At 33.9% G+C, this 19,213-nt stretch overlaps 1 long non-coding RNA gene across 1 annotated transcript in view; it reads right to left on the bottom strand.

Moving 5' to 3' along the window:
* The window catches only part of LOC131038695 (uncharacterized), a 111,286-nt gene that overhangs the window by 52,118 nt on the left and 39,955 nt on the right, over positions 1-19,213 (bottom strand). Inside the window, exon 3 of the long non-coding RNA XR_009104540.2 lies at positions 12,230-12,344. This is a non-coding gene — a long non-coding RNA (uncharacterized LOC131038695). The remainder of the gene's footprint in view (positions 1-12,229; positions 12,345-19,213) is intronic.

Raw genomic sequence — 19,213 nt, forward strand, 5'->3', positions numbered from 1 at the left:
TTTTCCCCCAAATATTTTGAATCCAATTATTGATGTAGTTGCAAGAAGGCAGCATATTCACATCCAATGCAGCAAGAAATATGGTTGATTTCCTAAGCCTATCCTTTTCCTTAGCAATCGCATGAGTGATGGGTTCATGAGTAATAACAGTAAGTCTAACAGGTTCCAAACCCTTACTTCCTCCATCGTTCGGTTTGGTCAACAAGTCTGCCTCCCTGGGGATGAACATTACTTCATCAGGCACAACCATTTGATCGATCAGAGCCTCCTTGAAAATCTTCTCTTTCGATGTCGAATGAACCGGCCCGAGCAAAAACTTTGGCCATAAACAACCTCCATCACCGAGCGTACAACTATAATCAATATTTTTGGGCTATGAGTGGTGAGTCTAGGAGTCTAGATCACCGCCCGAGCAAGGCAAAAGTTGGCTCGCACGAATCTAGCCCTTGCTCGCGTGAAGACCAACTTGCAGAGCCAACCCTTGAAAAAACCCTTCAAGAATAATCGAGCCATTATTATGATTTTATTTTTTTTCAAATTAACTAAAACTAGGGTTTTATTAATACTAAAATTCTAAAATATGCAACTCACATAATAGGTCTATAGTAAATTCCATGTCCTAGACTTAGTATGAGTTCATATAACTGCCATCTAAACCCATAAGCCCATTCTATCGAAACACCAATAACAATTAAAAACTTAAATCAATAATGACGGCCTTGAGCCAAATTTTCAGACATTGTATTTACATTTACAAAAAAAACCTCAAAGAAACATTATTTCAACCCTAGCACAACGTTATGTTTTCCTTGCCTCCTCGTTCCATAAATACCCTACCAAGAATTTGAGTTGCTTCCTCACAAGCGCTTGACCTTTTGTCACTTGCTCAACTCGCTCCTTCACCCAATCAAAAAAGAATTCTTTCACAAAATTCCACCCTATTAGCACATTCACTCATTGTTTTGCCTTGCCACTTGGGACCATCCAAAGAATACTTGAGGCCTCAAAACGGGATTGTAGTCAGCAACCTCTAACCATTCAACATCAAGGGAATTGAAACCTTTCCCTGGAACTACCATCTCAAAGAACTCCATCCCAATACACCTATCATTTTGCACAACTGCAAGCATGATCCATCTGGTTGTTTCCTTGTCACCCAACTCAAGACACCACATCATGAACAAAGAAACAATATCAACATTCATGTGGTAACAATACTTAGGTACCATCAACTCGTCTCCCAATATCATTATGATTTCCTGGTGTAATGGTGCAAAATTAGGGCTAGGGTTAAATTAAAATATTAAAACCACTAAGTCACCTAATTAACCAATTACATTAGGGAAGAGAGGAATCTAATAGATCTAGCCTTGAAAGACCAAGATTCTGATCAGATTCTAGGTTCCTTGGATAGGGCTTTCTCCTCAAATTGAATTATATTGAATTGTTGAAGATTAGGGCAAGATAGTGAACTATTAAAGCTATTTGACAAAAACAATGAGCTACAAATGTCATACAAAGCCACCAACCTCGATTTGAGTAGAATGAATATGTTTTGGATTTGTTCCCAGAAGTTTGGGCTAATTTTTCAGGGTCGGGTAGTATCAATTCACCATGATCCTCTAAATTTCTCATCGTCAAAAGTTGAACCTATTTATCTCTGTGAATTTTGTCGATCCTCCTGATTACAACTTTGTACATGTTTCTACACAGAGAAATGCAGAAATATGTTGGGAATAGGGGTTTGCCTCAGGTCAAAACACAATATTGGAATTAACCATGAAATTGAATTGAAAATATAAATGAAAGACTGCAGTAAAATACTTTCCTTTTGAGGGAAAGGTTGAAAATGATTGAAACATCAATGATATACCTTGATGAAGTCTTGTTTGTCTCCACAAAGGGATTAGGGTTTCATATAGGTTTTCTTCATAAAACATAGAACATGAATGTCATCTCCAATGTTTGAATCTTGACTTCACTTCTACTCCAATGCTTGATAGAAGACTAAAATTACTTTCACACTGGAATTTAGAATCTGAATTTTGCTTTTCTGAGTTGATTAGGAATTCAATTAGGGTTAAAATGAGAGGGATAGTGATGCAGGAGCATCCCCGGGTCTGGGCAATTTTGCATCAACCAAAATCATTTATTTTTTGTTTGTTTTTCAGTTTTGCAATTTCAGCATTTCTTTATGTATTTCCTTGCATTGGCTCACCGGATCTTGTGGAGCTCGAATTTGATAGAGGACGTGATCATCTTCCTTATTCCTAAACTACGGAGCATTTGGATCATTTTCTAACAAGTTATCGATTCTGGAATTCGAGACAATTTTCTGGCACCGGAACCACTTGGACCTATTTGCTATTGGCGAATCTTGTGCATCCTTCTCGTAGCTCGCGGAGCACTAGTTCGTTGATTCCAAAGTTCTTTGGCATCTTGCCGACCTTCCCTTTAATCCACAATTCATCCTTTGGATTTTCTGGAGGAATCTCTATGGTGGAGACCGACCTGTTGGTTTTGCATGTTTGATCTTGTTCTTCGGCATTTCGATCCCTCTTGGGCCAACCAGATCCCTCTAGACCATATAAATCAATGTTATTAAGCATCATGATTCAGTTAGATAGAACATAAAAGATATATCCTAAGATTCAAAGGTCTGGAGTTGACCGATCTTGTAATTGAGCATGTTTGTAGCAGACCAGTGAGCCGAATCTTGTAACCCAGATGTTACCGATTATCTGTAATCAATTTTCATGATCTAATTCATCTAGTTATGCATTGTCTGCATCGTATCCTCTTGTTTTCGTTGTGTTTACTCTTGCTGCCTGGATCTAGATTGATCTCTTTGAGGTCCCTCCTAACCGGTGACTGCACTAGATAGACCTCCTTTTCTACTTGCTTGTCGAAAATTATTGAATTTTCGCAACAGGCCGACACAGGGCTATATTTCCCACTCACCAAAGGTGACCATTAGAGGGGACCAATTTGGGGCCTAATTAAGAGGTCCAAGGCCTATATGCCTTGAAACTGATTTAGGACCATGGCATGGTACATCTTAGTCCTGATTAGGACCAAGGCGTGGTACATCGTGGTCCTGCAAATCAAGACTTCCAAACTAAGGGCTAAGCTAGAAAATTGATGAAAATGTAAGGTAGATGGTGTTAGGGTTTCAAGCAGAACCGAAGCAAATATGAACTAACAATTATATGCAGATTTAAATACAAAAGATAAAGGAATAAAATAGGACACAGATAACACAGAGATTTAACGTGGTTCACCCAGAATGAGTTACGTCCACCATACACAGCCGTCCAATCTTTCTTATTATCCAGCAAAAATAGTACGTCAACATTACAATGCCTTAAGCATCCCAACCGCTTATAACATGCGTTTTTAGGGCAACAAACAAAGTCGACCTTTTTAGGGTTTTATTACAATGTTGGTTTTCATCAACAAAAAAACGGCAAAAAAAAAAAAATCCTCAGGGGCTATCGGCCCTGAACCCCCGTAGCGGGCTTCGCCCGCTTTGGGGGCTGCCGCCCCCAAACCCCCGCCCGGGACCCCGGCAAGGATACGTGCTGAGTGTACAGTACTTTGCTGATCAATCGCCACATTTCAACAGATGGGTGGTGTGAGCTAAATCAGAATTGCAATCAGGCCTTAGAGGATGAAACACTAAAGTGAGGCCTAAGTAAGAATAAAATTGTAGGCGAGTAAAATTTAGGATGCTACACCTGGAATAGCATGGATTCATCAAAGGATAAAATATTCCTCAATTTTTCATGCACAATCTTCCCTAAAAAAGTCAGTTGTTGTTTCTTGGAGCGCAAGGTAAAGTTTGCTTCCATTTTCCTCTATTCTTGCCAGAACACCAACCAAGCATATAACAAATGATACTCAAAACCATGAGACCGCATCCATTTAAAGGACTTTCCACGCTTAAACTGGCAAAGAGGACACACGACAATCAAATTTTATTGACTCTCATCTCTTCATCCTGTAGGTTGTGCATCCAATTCCATGATCTACAAATCCCAAAAATCATACTCCCAAACTTATCATGTTTTGAATTTGATGTGCTCACCCATTTTCATAAGGTTTTCACCACCTTATTCCCATCCCTTCTTCACATCCCTTCTTGGGTGGGTTAATTTAAAATTTGAAAATGAATTTAATTTAGCTCTAATAATCTTGATGATTTTATTAATTTTTCAATTTGGCATTTCACCCTTAGCAATATTGTTGATAACTATTTGCAAGTCACCTTCCAATTGCACCTTGGAAATTGACATTTTACTAGCCAAATTTAATACCAATGATTCCACTCTAGCTTCTGCATCAATATTAATTATGTCCAAAAAATTTTGAGCAGCAATTGCCAACATATTGCCATGCTCATCCCTTGCTACACATCCTGCTCTAGAAAGACCCAGGTTGCCTCTTCACTCCCCTACCCATGTTAATTTTAATCCACCCAACTTCAAGTTTTGTCCATTCAACTTCTTTATTCTGTGAAGATGAATTAGCTCAAAGAGGCCCATTAACAGGCCAATTATTATATAATTTTACAGTTTAATATTATATTTTATTGATATAATAGTATTATAGTTTACTATCATATTAATATAATAGTTATTCATATATTTCTAAAATGGAATATTGGAGAATGAATTATGAAAACCACACTACTTTTAACCCACACTACAAAAATAATATTTTGAAGAAATAATTTTAAATAAACAACACTTTTGGAATCAATCCAACTACCCAAGAAATCTCTCAAACTATATAGTGAATGTAAATTATTTAACAATTATATTAACCATAAACTCCTCAATGAAAAGATCTAGCTTTCAAAAATATTTGTCATATTCATAATGCTTTGCAAAGGGTTCAGGAAATGTAAGTGCATGTTCATAATTTTCACACCAGGGACTGATTTGTTTCCCATATTCTTTTCAAATCTCTTGCATTCATTAATAGCCATTGTTGTGAGGCAAAATGACTATGAGTAGCTCCAATAGTAGATTTCACTTATTTCATTTATGCCTCTTGATAGATATCCATATTGCCAACTCCATTTGTTTAAAAAACATTTTTGTCATTCGCTCATTGAAGAAAGAAGCAACTCCAAGTTTACGAATTGGAGGTAAGCTACCATAAATTCCTTAGCATTCAATCACAATTTGTAGATAGAGTAGAATATGAATGTACAATAATTCAGAACTAATTAGTAGGATATGCATGTAGAATAATAGTGCAAAAGTTGGAACAAGAAGTCCTTGAATTTAATTAACATGCATTTGTACAAATCTAAAATACATTTTCATTTAATTTGATTTTGTTTATTTTATTTGAACAATTTAATTAATATCTACATTTAAAGCTAGGAATGTTTTTGATAACACCAATTGTGACTAGAATGCCTCCTACTTTTTCTTTTTTTGTTGCAAGTTTAACTTTCAAAGAAATTTGTTATCATATTTTTTAAATTTATTTAAAAGAATGCCAGAATTGTTTCATGTATAATCTTGTATGGGTCATCAACAACCGAACCAATAATCTAGTATGAGCTCTCTATTAGTATTTGTGTGTGATTTATTGTTTCCTAGCAATTCTCTTTATATGCACTTTGGTACTCTAATCTTTAAAGAGTCATCTTTATAATTCCTTGACAATTATGTTGCCTGGTGGAGGAGAAATGAAACACATGTTCGACAGCTAAACTCCATTTGATAAGTCATTTAGTATAGTATAAACCAATGTCTACGGGGCCAACTTCTTGTATTAAAGATGGAACGAAACAGTATTTGTTTACTTGCTTGTTATAGTAAACTATTACATAATGAGGATCTTAACTAATAACTTGAACTCTTCCAGGATTTGCTGGGATGGCCCTATCTCGTGGCCTCTAAATGAACATAGAATTGGGTTTTAGTATCCAAAACCAATGCACATTGGCAAACAATATTGCATCTAAAGAACGCATCAAGCAATACATGTGCATTCCTTGTGAAGCACAAGCAATAATAGAATCTAGTAGACCATCAACGAATTGGCCCTCCCATGGTAAAGTGGAATTGCAAAACTTGAAGGTACCTTTAGTTGGGCTTCCTAGCCAGATAACTAAAATCCACACCTTCTCAGCCATATTTTATTGTTGCTCAGAGAGACTATAATCTAATGTCTTTCCTAAATTGTTCTCTGTGTTAATGTAGATTAGGTATAAATCAAACAACGCTCTTGTTCTTCGGGGAATAACTCATACTTATTATAGCAACGTAAATTGTAACCGGTCCAATTTACACCTCATGTTTGTGCTCCTACTTTAGCGTGTCCTATCTTCATCCCCTCTTTAGGTCCGATTTGACCATATTCTAAAACTTTGATGTCATGAACACCCTTTGGTGGGTCCCATCATGGGAACCCTGGTTGGCGAGGTCGTTGATGTCACAACTCGCACCATTTAATTCTTTTAATATCAAACCAGGTGTGTCTCAGAGCTATATGTGATAAGGATGAGTTTAAGGTTGGGGGATTTTGCACTGAGAACAGTGACTTTTGCTTTGATCATGCTCCATCAAGAGCCCTCGGGATCTCTCTCTAAGAACTAAATCCTATGCAAATGACACTTTTTTCAAGCCGAAACTGAAGATACAAATCTACTCTAAGGAGAAATCTGGTGCTCACAATGCAATTTAAACAAAACTTCAATTATAACTAAAACATGGAATTATCTATTTAAGGCTACAACATATCTAAACTACAATACAAATTCAAATCTTATTTTACTTGCTCAAATTTGAAATCTATTCTACACTTGCAGAAAAATAGAATCTATTTTATGCTTTCATGCAATTTGAGATATATATTCTACAGAACATTCAAAGCAAACTAAATTCCATGAATAATTCTAACAAAGTTCATGCCTTCATCATAGTTTTAATCACCATTGCCATCTATTCTAATAAGATTAATGCTAAACTGAAACGCAACATTCATTCAATCTGAACTGAACTAAGAAAACAAAAATCTAAACTTCTTATGAATGAATTAACCTATTTCAAAAGCTACTAAATCAACTTGTAAATGGAAACTACAAATTGCAGTTATTTCCAATTTCTAAAATTACCATGAATCATGCATAACATAATGTAACTAAATTGATCATACAATATCTCATCAAATCAAAGAATTAATTTAGGATCACCTCCCATTGGTTGGGCGGGAATGTATCTAAATTGATCATACAATATCTCATCAAATCAAAGAATTAACTTAGGATCACCTCCCTTGAGTTGAGTGCGGCCTACTCTTCCTTTGGTGGTATCCATGAACACAGATATATCAGATCAACTTTAAATTTTCATTGCAACTGGCTCCAAAAAGGGAGTAAAACAAGTTTTGGAATTACAAGAAATGAAGCTCTAGACTGACGGCTAACTTACGATATAACTAACTAGTTTTCTGACGAAAACCATAGGATATATATGCATATCCTTATTAAAATTAAAAATCAACATTACCCATCTAGAAGAGTAATAGCAACTATCCTAAACTATATAAGACTTTACAATGAATTAATTATTCAAAATGAAACTTAAAGTTTCATAAAACAACCGATGAAATAGACTTGGAGAGAAACAAAAGTATCATTCAACTGGAGCAATCAGGTGTGACCAAGGTTTCCACGTTGTTTGAACAAGAAGCTCATGATTCCACATCTACAACAACTTCCCAACATATTTCAAACATATCGAGGAAAGATAGTATGAGATATAACAACAAAAAATTCATATGTTCAGTTGTTTTCATCATTAATCAGTCATAAAGTAATACATTTCCACAAAATACTATTTTCTAATATATATCATCTAATTAGCAGAGTATATAAGTAAAAGCAACAAACATGCATGTATAAAGTCCATTGCCAAGCACATTAAATAACAAAGTATTAAAAGTTTTTAAGCATAAATTATCATAAAAATGTGACATATTCAAGCACTCATCAATCCCCTCCCTCCTGGTTATTTATCTCGGTCCTGTTTGTAGAAGAACCAGGGCATGAGACTCTCTGATTCAGACCAAGAGGCCCCAAAACACCTTGGTCCCTTTCAAATTGGCCCTAATTTTAAATAGGGCAGGTGTTATATCTCCTTGATAGCATTTGAATCTCGGGGCTACGCATGATCATCTAAAGCCGTCCTAATTGGTAATTTACCCAGAGAACGCTATATAAACACATCTTATCAACTCATTTTAGACCTAAGACTCCATCCATATTATTCGTGCATCCGTACAGCATTCATCATCAAGCATTTTCAAAGATTCAAAGCTGCATATTCATCATTCAAGCATTGTGGAGCAAAGTTACATCAATCTTCATGCAAGCATGCGTGCATGATTAGGATCTTTCATGTCCATGTGTTTGTCATGTCATTACATTAAACATTTGTGATTACATTCAATTAACATTACATCATCATCAACAATTGCAAATCTAAGGTATATCTCCATAACAATTATTTTAGTATTTGCATTATTTCATTCCAAGTTAATTCCTAAACCGGGGTTTGACTTAGGCAAACCCCTATCGACAACATCTTTCCTTCTATTTCTATGTGCAAGAAACAGGCTCAGGATTTGTACTCGAAAATTCCAAAATAGTCAATGGTGACGATTCCAGAATAGTCAATGGTGACGAACAAGTCAGCTTTCAATGGAGAAAAATTCAGTGGACCAGGGCAGATCTATGCTTCTTGGTCCCGAAAAATAAGGCTGAACTTTTGGGAATAGGTTCTAAACATCTTTTGCGCAAATCTCAATTGGTAGCTCTGTGGAACATCTGTAGCTTACTATTTCTACCAGTTTACTTCAGTTATCCATGGTTTTGCCCTAATTTCACAAATCCATTTCAATCTAGAAAGAGAGAACCAAACCCAAACCAGTGAATCTAATCAGAATTTCAGCTCTTTCCTTATTTGGATTGAGGCTAAATCTATTAGGTTCACCCTTCTTTCAATGAATTGGCTAATTTGGTTAATTAGTGGTTTTACCCTACATGGTGAAACCCTAGTTCCAAATTACACCAATACACTTTTGAAGGAGGGTTTAAGAATTTGCAATTTTTTTGAAGGCATGCTAATTTGTAGGGCGGCCAACACCAACATGTTTAACGATAGATAGGTTATTCTTGTAAACTAACAATAATAATGTATTTGTAGAGCATAATTTTAGAAGAGAAAAATATTTGATGAAGTTGTAAACATGAAAACTGTCTTATTTAAGGGAACATAATTCTTCGTTTTTTTTTTCATTATATGCTCATCTTGTTATACATTATAGCTACAAATCCATTATTGAATTCCAAGTCTCCAAGACAATCCAATATTGATAAATTGTTTCTTTTACCTATAGTATCCAAATCTCATACTGCATCGAGACAATGTTATTGCGCATTGATCTACGAAAATATTGATTATAGTGTTAAAAAAATAGACATCAAGTGAATAAGAATGTCTGTGAACACAAGTACTGATATTGCAGTAATATTTAACGTATCATGTATATAATATTTATAAAAAAGTGAAAACTAATAGGAGTTATTTAAACTCTAAAATGCTTATAACTATCAAAGGACTTTTGTTTCTTATGGTGTTCATGAAAATTAGTCAAGATTGTTAGTGATTTTGGTGCCAATGGCATTCAACATCAAACTATGAACTCAACAGTCACTACATCTTGTAAGTCACGATTAGTGAATAGTCTACAAAGCGCTACCTTGTACCCTTGATTGACTTATATCGTTATATAGGAAAATTATAGTTGCCACAAAAAGGAGTTTAGCAATATAATATTTGGGGCTCAATACAAATGCAAGAAATGTAAAGGACTGGCCATTGTGTTTCATCTCTATTCAATGATTTTGTGTAGTTGTTTGAAAAAAAAATCTTTAGGATTTTGCTCTTGCATTTATGATGACTTTCATCTTCTCAATTATTGATTTGATGACATCATATACCTCACCCAAAGAAGGCATGTCCATGTTGCATGCTCAATATGGGCTCCATGGAACTAAGGAGATATTCAACATAATCCCACCAAATGTCATCGAGGATCATTTGCTTAACCTTTAATGCCCTTGTAGTGCTAGATTGCCTCCATATGGACCAATTTGGGTTGATGGCCATGTTAAAAAGTGCCTCACAAACCTTCACAATTCGTCTCAACGCAACTTGTTAGAGGCAAAACGAGTCCTAACAACCTATTTGAAAATCAAAATTACAAAAACAAAAATAAAAATAAAATAAAATAAGTTTACTAGAGTGAAACATATTTATTATTTAAATATTCCTTGTGGCATATCGTGGTTGGTAACTATTAGGAAAATGGTATCTCAACCTTGTAATTATAAAGGTTAATGTTGATAAATGAGCACAAGGGGTACCCTTCTTGGGGGGTTTGGGGGTTCAGGGGTACCACCCCTGAAAGCCACAATTTCTGTATAATTTATCATTGTAAATCTTGATCATTTATCATTAGCTCACAAATCTAACGATGGATATTTTGTGTGCATTACTTGCCCAAGAGGGTAGTCCTATTTTATGAGGGGATTGTATTACAGTTGTATATTGTGATGTATCATGAGAGTTTGATAGTTGTTGAGTTGCCTCTAGATCTACATTGGTGGTACTCCTAGGAGAAGCTTGCTCTACAAGTATATTGTAATCTATTGTTCATTTTTGGATAATATACTAAGCAACTTTTGGAGAATGGAGTTTTTCTCACGAAAGGGTTTTCCCCAAATAAATCACTATGTTGTGGTATCCATGCTATTTATGTTAAGCTTATGTACCTATTATAAAGATCTAAAAATTTTGTGCATTACCTTGCTCTCAAGATTAGTGTAGGAAGCTATTATGCTACCTTAACTTCCTTTTAGTGACAAACATTTCGATCTTTTCAACCTCGACATACATATGTTTGATCCAATCAATTTTGGTCCTATTTTTTTGTAGGGCTGCACAAGGTATCCAAAAAATGTGTGAATATTGCTTCTCAACTAATAACTCATTCGCTCTACAATTTTTGGCATTGTCTGTTATATAACTTGCATAACATTTTGAGGGCCCACTTATCAATATCTGGACAATTAATGTTAGCAATAATTGCACTATCATTCACCTTTGGTTCACAATCCACTGCTATCAAAATTTCTGCCCTTTTTGGGGGCACTACAATTACATTGATAAATGGCCAATTTTTTGCATTTTTCCATCCATCATAAATAATGGGCACCCTTGTTTCAACCCATGAATCCTTTATGGGCTTCAAGGATTCCTCTACAAATTTCACTTCTTTTTCCAATAATGTGTTGCATACCTCAAAACTCGATCCCTTGTACCCTTTTGGATTCTTATCAATTGCTTTCACCAAATGTTGCCAATATGGTGAGCAAGCATTGAATGTCAATCCATGCACGTAGACACATTTCACTACATGATGAAGGGAAATATCTCGAAACTCTTGAAATATATTCTCCAATGGTCCATTTGATCTCTTGTGCATAGAGGCCACAATTGTTCTTTAGGTGCAAATAAAAAGCAGATTGCTCTGTGTACATTAAAAAAGAGAAGGTGGTGGAGGGAGCTTCATCCATTGAGATCCTTTTTTGAACAAAGGATGATAGACTTATAACCTACTACTTGCTTTGCTTTTTCTTGCTCTCCAATACATGTAGAGTCTTGTGCCTTTCAAATGTCATTACCATCTTTGACTTGACGAAATTTGATGCCTTTTGCAAAGATCTCACATAGATGGATTTTCACTCAAATGTATGAGAACTCGAATACCTGAATTTATATTCACTACAAATTCAAACATGATCCCCATCACTTGGAAGTAGTTGTAATATTTCAACATATTTCCAAAATGGAGATTTTAGGTCTATTTTGAAGCGAGGTTATCTCAAGAGCTAGAAATGTTTTTTGTTGTGATACCTAAGGGAACAAGTTCAATAAACAAAATATTCAAAGAATTGAAACAAATGAATTTTGAAAATAAAAATATATAAATACAACTTAATAGTTATTTCATTTGAAAAATTAAACAAGTGTTATAGATACATGGAAGAATGAAAAGAAACCAAAAACTTCAAAAGAAAACAAGAGACTTCCTTTGTAAAAAAAATGTAAGAAAAAATAACCAGAAAACTAAAAAAACCTACCTCTTTTGAAGAATTTTTTCTCTATGGTCTCTTTGACAACAAATGAACTCTTGCAAATATGTAGGAATAGCACAACCAACTTGGAATGTTCGACAATCAATCTTGAACTCTATTCCTGCAATGGAATGCAAGAAAATAAGTCCAACAATGGAGGAAAACATTTTTTATTTTCATTCACAACATGAAAAATGAGTTTGCTTTACATTTGGGATGTTTTGTATGCCATATTTTAGGGTTTCAAGGCCAAATTGCACTTTTTAGAGTTTTAAAAAAAGTCAAAAAAAAGTTCAAATTCACCCCGGGTTTGCTCAAGGTGAACCTATAGGAGATTTGTAGAACCCTAATCACATCTACAGGCAAATCAAATTAAGACTTGCACACACGCTGAACTAAACCAAGACCCAACTACTATAGGCAACAAAATGGTAACATAAAAAATGTGTCTAGACCATTGGAGGTAGAGAGACTAAAGAGAAAGGTTGAAGCTAGGTTTGGTCAACTTGCACACTAAAGTCTCAAATTAGACTCTAGGGAAACATTTTCATTAACAAGGGATGAAAGTCTAAAGCCATGTTCTATTTGTGGAGCCATCCTTAATTTTTACCTAAAATCACATTGTTTAGACTTAATATGAAGGGATTAAACTCTATAAGCTTAAATCAAACCCTTGGAAATGTCCCTTCTACGCCTTTCAAAATGTTGACAAAAAATGACTTCTCTTCATCTTTGAGAGGATTAAATGTAGTCATTTGATAAATTTTATTTTAAGTATGTATCCCTAAATGTTTGCTTTCATTAACAAGGGGTCAAAGTGTAAAGCCATGTTCTATTTGTGGACACATCCTTAATTTTTGCCTAAAATCACATTTTTTAGACTTAATATGAAGGGATTAAACTCTATAAGCTTAAATCAAACCCTTGGAAATGTCCCTTCTATGCCTTTCAAAATGTTGACAAAAAATGACTTCACTTCATCTTTGAGAGGATTAAATGAAGTCATTTGATAAATTTTATTTTAAGCATGTATCCCTAAATGTTTGCTTTCTAAAAAGTATAGTAGTTTTTATATTTGTTAATATTATATTCTACTTTTTTTTTTGTAATGAAGGTATAGGTCCATTGTATAAAATCAATGACCTCTACTCAATGTAATAAAGTAAGGTGTGCATAAATAGTATCCTATGCTAATATTGAGAGAAGTGTTGTACATACAAATAAATTTATATCCAATCCAAAACAATTACAAAAAAGTAGTAAAACGTATTCATAAAGAAATCAATAATATATAACCATCACAATGTGATTTTTGCGATAAAAAATCCAACTCTTCCACACTTCAAAGTCTACAGTATGGATTATAAAATTGGAAATAAGATTACAATACATTATGCATTATTTACAGGGGTGATTCACTAACATTCAATATAAAGTAATCTTGATAATATATTGTTAGCACCTAAAAGGGAAAGAAAACCTAGAGTGCACCTTTCAATATCCAATGTTTATTTTTAATTAGTTATTTAAGAATTTGATACAAGCATATACTACTATGCCATTAAAGTGGTAATGTAAATAGTTAATTTCCCATCACATTAACCCTTAGAGGAAAGATGATGTAGCTTACAAATCTAAGTAAATTTTAGTAGCATAACTACATGTGAATCAACACTTCAAGGATTTTAAAGAAGAAGAGTAGAAGAAATATAGACAAAACAAGAAAAAAATCAATATGCATGGGGAAAACCCTTTTAGGTGAAAAAATGAAACACTCCAAAGTATCGAACCAATGTATTAACATTTAACAACAAACATGTTACAATAAACTTGTTGGCTCTAAGCCTTAACATGGAGATTAACATCTTACTTCTCTAGAGGGAAATTGACATCACAACCTCTTCAATGAATAATTCTCATCTACAATTCTCAAGCAAACATACGTGTATTTTTACAATTTACAATGCAAAATAAGAAGCATCCTGAAGTGGACATCTAGAAAGGTCACATGGCAAATTATCATTGCTTGCATACATACATCACTTCACTTTGCATGTTTGAATGCCTCCTTGCATGCAACACAAACCATCTACATGAATGCACACACCTACATAAACTAAGTCCCACCTATTATAAATCTTTAAATTCTCTTTCAACTAACATAATTTTGCATATGACATGACTTGTAATAATCCCATCATAGTCAATTACAATCACTTACTACTAATGGCACATGCCACTAATTATGCTACATAGTGGGGTCCACAAAATAGGATGCCTATTTCCACAAATTTAGGATGCATGTCATCCTAGTCACTTGGCATGTAAGATGACACCTCACTATGTTGGATCCCACAAGGTGACATAATTGGATGAACCTAAAATCACAAACATAAGCATAAAACAATCAATTCAATACAAAAATGTTAGGAACTTGACAAGGTTGAGATACCTTAATTCCAAACAATACTTGCATACCTACAAACTCTCATACCATGCTACAACTCTACCACCCAATTTATAAGCAATGAACAACCTAGAAACCATCAATTCTTTTACAAAACAATGTGCTAAAGCCTATTGGTGGAATGGTCACCAAGTAAGACCCCATTTCCTACATCCATCTAGGAAGATTCCACAATACACTAAAAATATTAAATTTATACTATTTTTTATGGTCTTTCATAATGAAAATAACCACTCAGTCAACATGGTCACCCGAGTTTGTAATTTCCATTGCTTAAAACAGAGTTGTATGGAAAGAGAAATCACCTGTCATAAAGTTGGTCAAGATTCTAAAGTAACCTCTCTTACAAACTCTTACATGCTATAAGATTCTATCACTAAATAGAGCACTCAAAATCTACTATAAATAGCCACCTTATTGGCATCTTACAACACCCATTCCAAGGTACCAACACTTGGCAAATATGCTACCTCAAAATCTTGTCACCTCATTTCATGTGACGATAATAAAATACAATATTCTTAATTAATTACATAAAAATGTTAAATGATAAATAAATAATTTTAGAAACTTGCAAAAGGTTGAGACACCTTAATCCCAATATTCAAGTCACTAAAAACATAAAAACGTTTTGTTAGAAATATTTGAAAAATGCACTACCTTCAATTGATTTTGAGAGAGAGAATGCACAAAACAATAATAATCAGGTTTGATATATCACTCTATACAATGGATTACATACTTATAGGAATTTTGGTTCCTACATTATAGGAATAACTCACTAATTATATGAGTTGTTTTAACAACTCAAACATACAACAAAATAATTCTATACATATGACTAACTAACCTATGTAGAAACTAAAAATTGGTTTATGGTTGTGTCGCAAAGCCTTAATATTTTAACATGTCTTCTATGTCTCATTTGATTTTCATAATGTGTTAACATTGGGTCATTCTTCCTATTCTATCTAATTCCTTTCCAACCCTAACAAACCTATTCAATCACATTTGGCCCTAAATCATCATGATTGGCGGTTGTTACTCCTCATTTCACTAAGTTAGAATAATTATTTTGGGTCATTAAGCCTCTCCCTATCTTTGCACTTCACATTCCTTAGTTCCAAAACTGGTCGATCGGCCAAGCAACCTTATTTTAGATGTCGAGTCTCACTTATGTCTAAAGGGGTCCAACCCTTTGCTTTATTGGTCTATCGCCATTTGATGGAAGTGTAACTCATTTGATCCTTGTTGTCATCAAGTCTCGTTCCACCCAATCTTCAATTCTCAATAGTGTTGTGTCAATGGGCCGCTCACAAGTCTTATATCAGTCGATCACACTCTAGGGACCTTTCCGCACACATGTTCAATTGTTTCATGGTTCTTAAAGAGCGTGATAACCCGATGCTCCGACAACAGCAGCCCCATGAACGACAACTTGTGCGGTGACATCAGCACAATACCAATTTGTAATAATTTCAAAAGATCTCCAATGGTTCCAGAAAAGGCATCTGCCAATCATTTTTACATCAAAAGACTATTTTCATTTTAAAACTCTCTATAATATCTTTGATTCATTAGAGGAACTAAGTATTGTTGCTATATTCACGTGAAGGTGAAAGGATAAAAGTGGAGATAATTTTGGAACCAAGAACTGTTTCTTGTTCAAGAAACGATTACCAAGAACTAAAAGATTTTCTAAGAAATCTATTTATTGTAATGCTTATTAAAAAGATGCAAGGAAACAAAGGAGGGGGGGATCTTTTCATGCAATCTTGTTGTACAAAGAGATGAGTCTGCGAACTCATGTTTTGACAGTGAAGAAATAAAGAAGATATTTTTAAATCTTTGAATTCCTTAACGTTTTCTTTATATTGGAATGAATTGTGTTTCTCTGTGGTTACTTTTCAATGTTATTATGCTATAATGAATTGTATATGTATTTAAATTTGGAGTTTTCAATTCAAATTAAATCATCTATTTACAAGAGTATGTTGTTCTTTTTTTCCCTGGATAACATTTGTGGGTGTGGAATAAGTAAAGTTTGTGTTATTTATATACATTCACTTCATTTTGAGTTTAAATTTTCACATCTACTTTCATGATTATGGGTAGGTGTTAGTTTACCTTTTCTTCTTTTTGGTGAAAAGCATACCCTGTTTTCATTCATTGCATATCTTTTGAAGGTAGTTATGCCTTGTAAAATAAGCAAAGAGTACTTAAAAATACCATTGCAAGTGACTCAACTGTTGGTCAGATTGTCATTGATATGGGCAAGAGAGTATAAAACTAAAGTGACAAATCTGTTTACCAACAACGGTTTTATTGTTTGATCATTTGGTCCTAACTCGACCTTTATTGATAATTAATCAGTCATTAATTATCAACCTCTTCAACTTTTTATCAAATCCTTCTCAATTATCTTTCATCAATTTTCATCAATCTTCTATCAATCAGCATTATCAATTTAAATAAATTGCAATGTCAGAATCAATCATTTTGACATTTCATTTGCCTTTATGGCGTTCAATCATCTTGTCATTATCATCATTATCAATTTCCCGGTCTTATCTAAACACCTTTGGATTATAGTCTTTTTGATCATTTTTCCTTGGCAAATTGTCAACAATTTTGTCAGTATTGCCAATCAGTCATTTTATTTCAATCATAATTTGGGCCTAATTCGATATTGGGGTTGGATTCCGGTAATCATTTCATCAATTTCTTCATTTCAGTCATGTCGCCTTTATTAACATTTATTCCTAGGTATATTCATTTACTCCTCTTATCCTAAGTTCACAATTAAATGATTTATTTATTTAATTGGCTAATTTGAAAATGAGGAAAAATTAATAAATTATAATTATCAATTTCCACCTCATTTCCTTTCTTCACTTAACTCTTCCACCTTCCGAAAAGCACCTCACTTCACTTTCCATTCGAAAATGAAAGCTTCTCTTTTCACTTTTTGTTCGAAAATGAAGGTTTCCCATTTACCCCCACTTAACTCTTCCCCTTGAATAACATGAACCATTGATCATTTTCGATTGTAACCATCCATTCCGATCGTCTTCCTCTATAAATTCAAGTCATTTTCCTCTTATTTGACAACACTTCGAACACTTGATATATGCTTTCATTTTCGTACCCTTGCTTTCATTTTCGTAGCTTCTGGTATTCTCGATCATCATTCGTCCTTGCTTCGTTTGAGTGCATAAGGGATTGAACCAACATACCAACGTAATTAGAGAAGAAAGGAGCAGCGAGCCCTTCGTCAAAGGAGCTTTGATGGTTTGATTGTTCATTTGTTTATTTCATTTATGCTTCGTTTGATTACCTTGTTGTGAATGTGCCTAACTTTACAAGGTTTTGTGTATTTTCTTGCTCACAACCTAATAAATATTTAATGTTCACAACACTCATAATTACTACGTGAGTTATTACTTTAACTCACTTTCCCTCACACATTCTATCACAAATAGCTATGTGAGTTATGTTAACAACTCACATTATGTGAACACTAACAATACATTTTCCAACACCCTCCATGTAGATGTCTTTGTTTTAATGAAGAAAAATAATAACTTTGAATTTATGTCTCAAAAATATCATGAGGAATATTTATCAACAAAGATCCCCCAACCTCTAGGTTAGTGCTAATAAAAAATGACCAAAAGTATCTATGCGCTAAACATTAAAGTTAAGGATATAATTCCAAGAAATTGTGAGAAAAAAATTGTAATAAAAAGTTTTCAAATTAATTTTTAAAATTAATTGAAAAAATTTAAATGGTAGAAATAACTCAATAAAAAATTAAAGATTAGAAAATAAATCTGCATAGATAATGTTACAACTCAATACTTTACATTGTATTTAAAGTCTTGTTTGTTTTGTATAACTGATACAATTTAAAATTATCCAAAATTATTGATTTTGATCACACAATAATGTTGAAAAGTAGGACGCTATTGTGTTGTCACCCGAAGATCAAATACAAATGAACAAAAAGTTGCTCGAAAAAAGGGTTTCTTGATATTTTTACCATTAATATCATGTCATCCTAGCTCATGAATTGTCATCAAATTAGACATTAGGACGACATATTCATCAACAAGAATAAAGAAAATGTAAGAAGTTGTGAAAGAAAGCAAGGTATGCAAAACATCATCCTACAGTGATCAATGAATAAAGATTGTGCAATTTTTTAAACTTAGATCATTATGCAATTATAGTATGAATAAACATCACCATCCGTAAAAACTCACAACACCAGATATGTATGAGGAAAACCCTTTTGGGTGAAAAACCCCACACTCTAGAAGCAATCTCAATGTATTACAATAAAAAAATTTGTTTACACACACTTGCATAGCAAGTTACATTCAAGAGTGATCACAACATTGAAATCGGGAGTAATTCCGACAACATAAAGACACCTGCAATAAACAATAACACATAACTCCATTCCAAACACTCATATTTATAGAGATGCAAGACCAATTCCTAGAAATGCCACACATCAT

This window comes from Cryptomeria japonica, chromosome 9 (assembly GCF_030272615.1).
Source record: "Cryptomeria japonica chromosome 9, Sugi_1.0, whole genome shotgun sequence".
In the NCBI taxonomy this organism is placed as follows: Eukaryota; Viridiplantae; Streptophyta; class Pinopsida; order Cupressales; family Cupressaceae; genus Cryptomeria; species Cryptomeria japonica.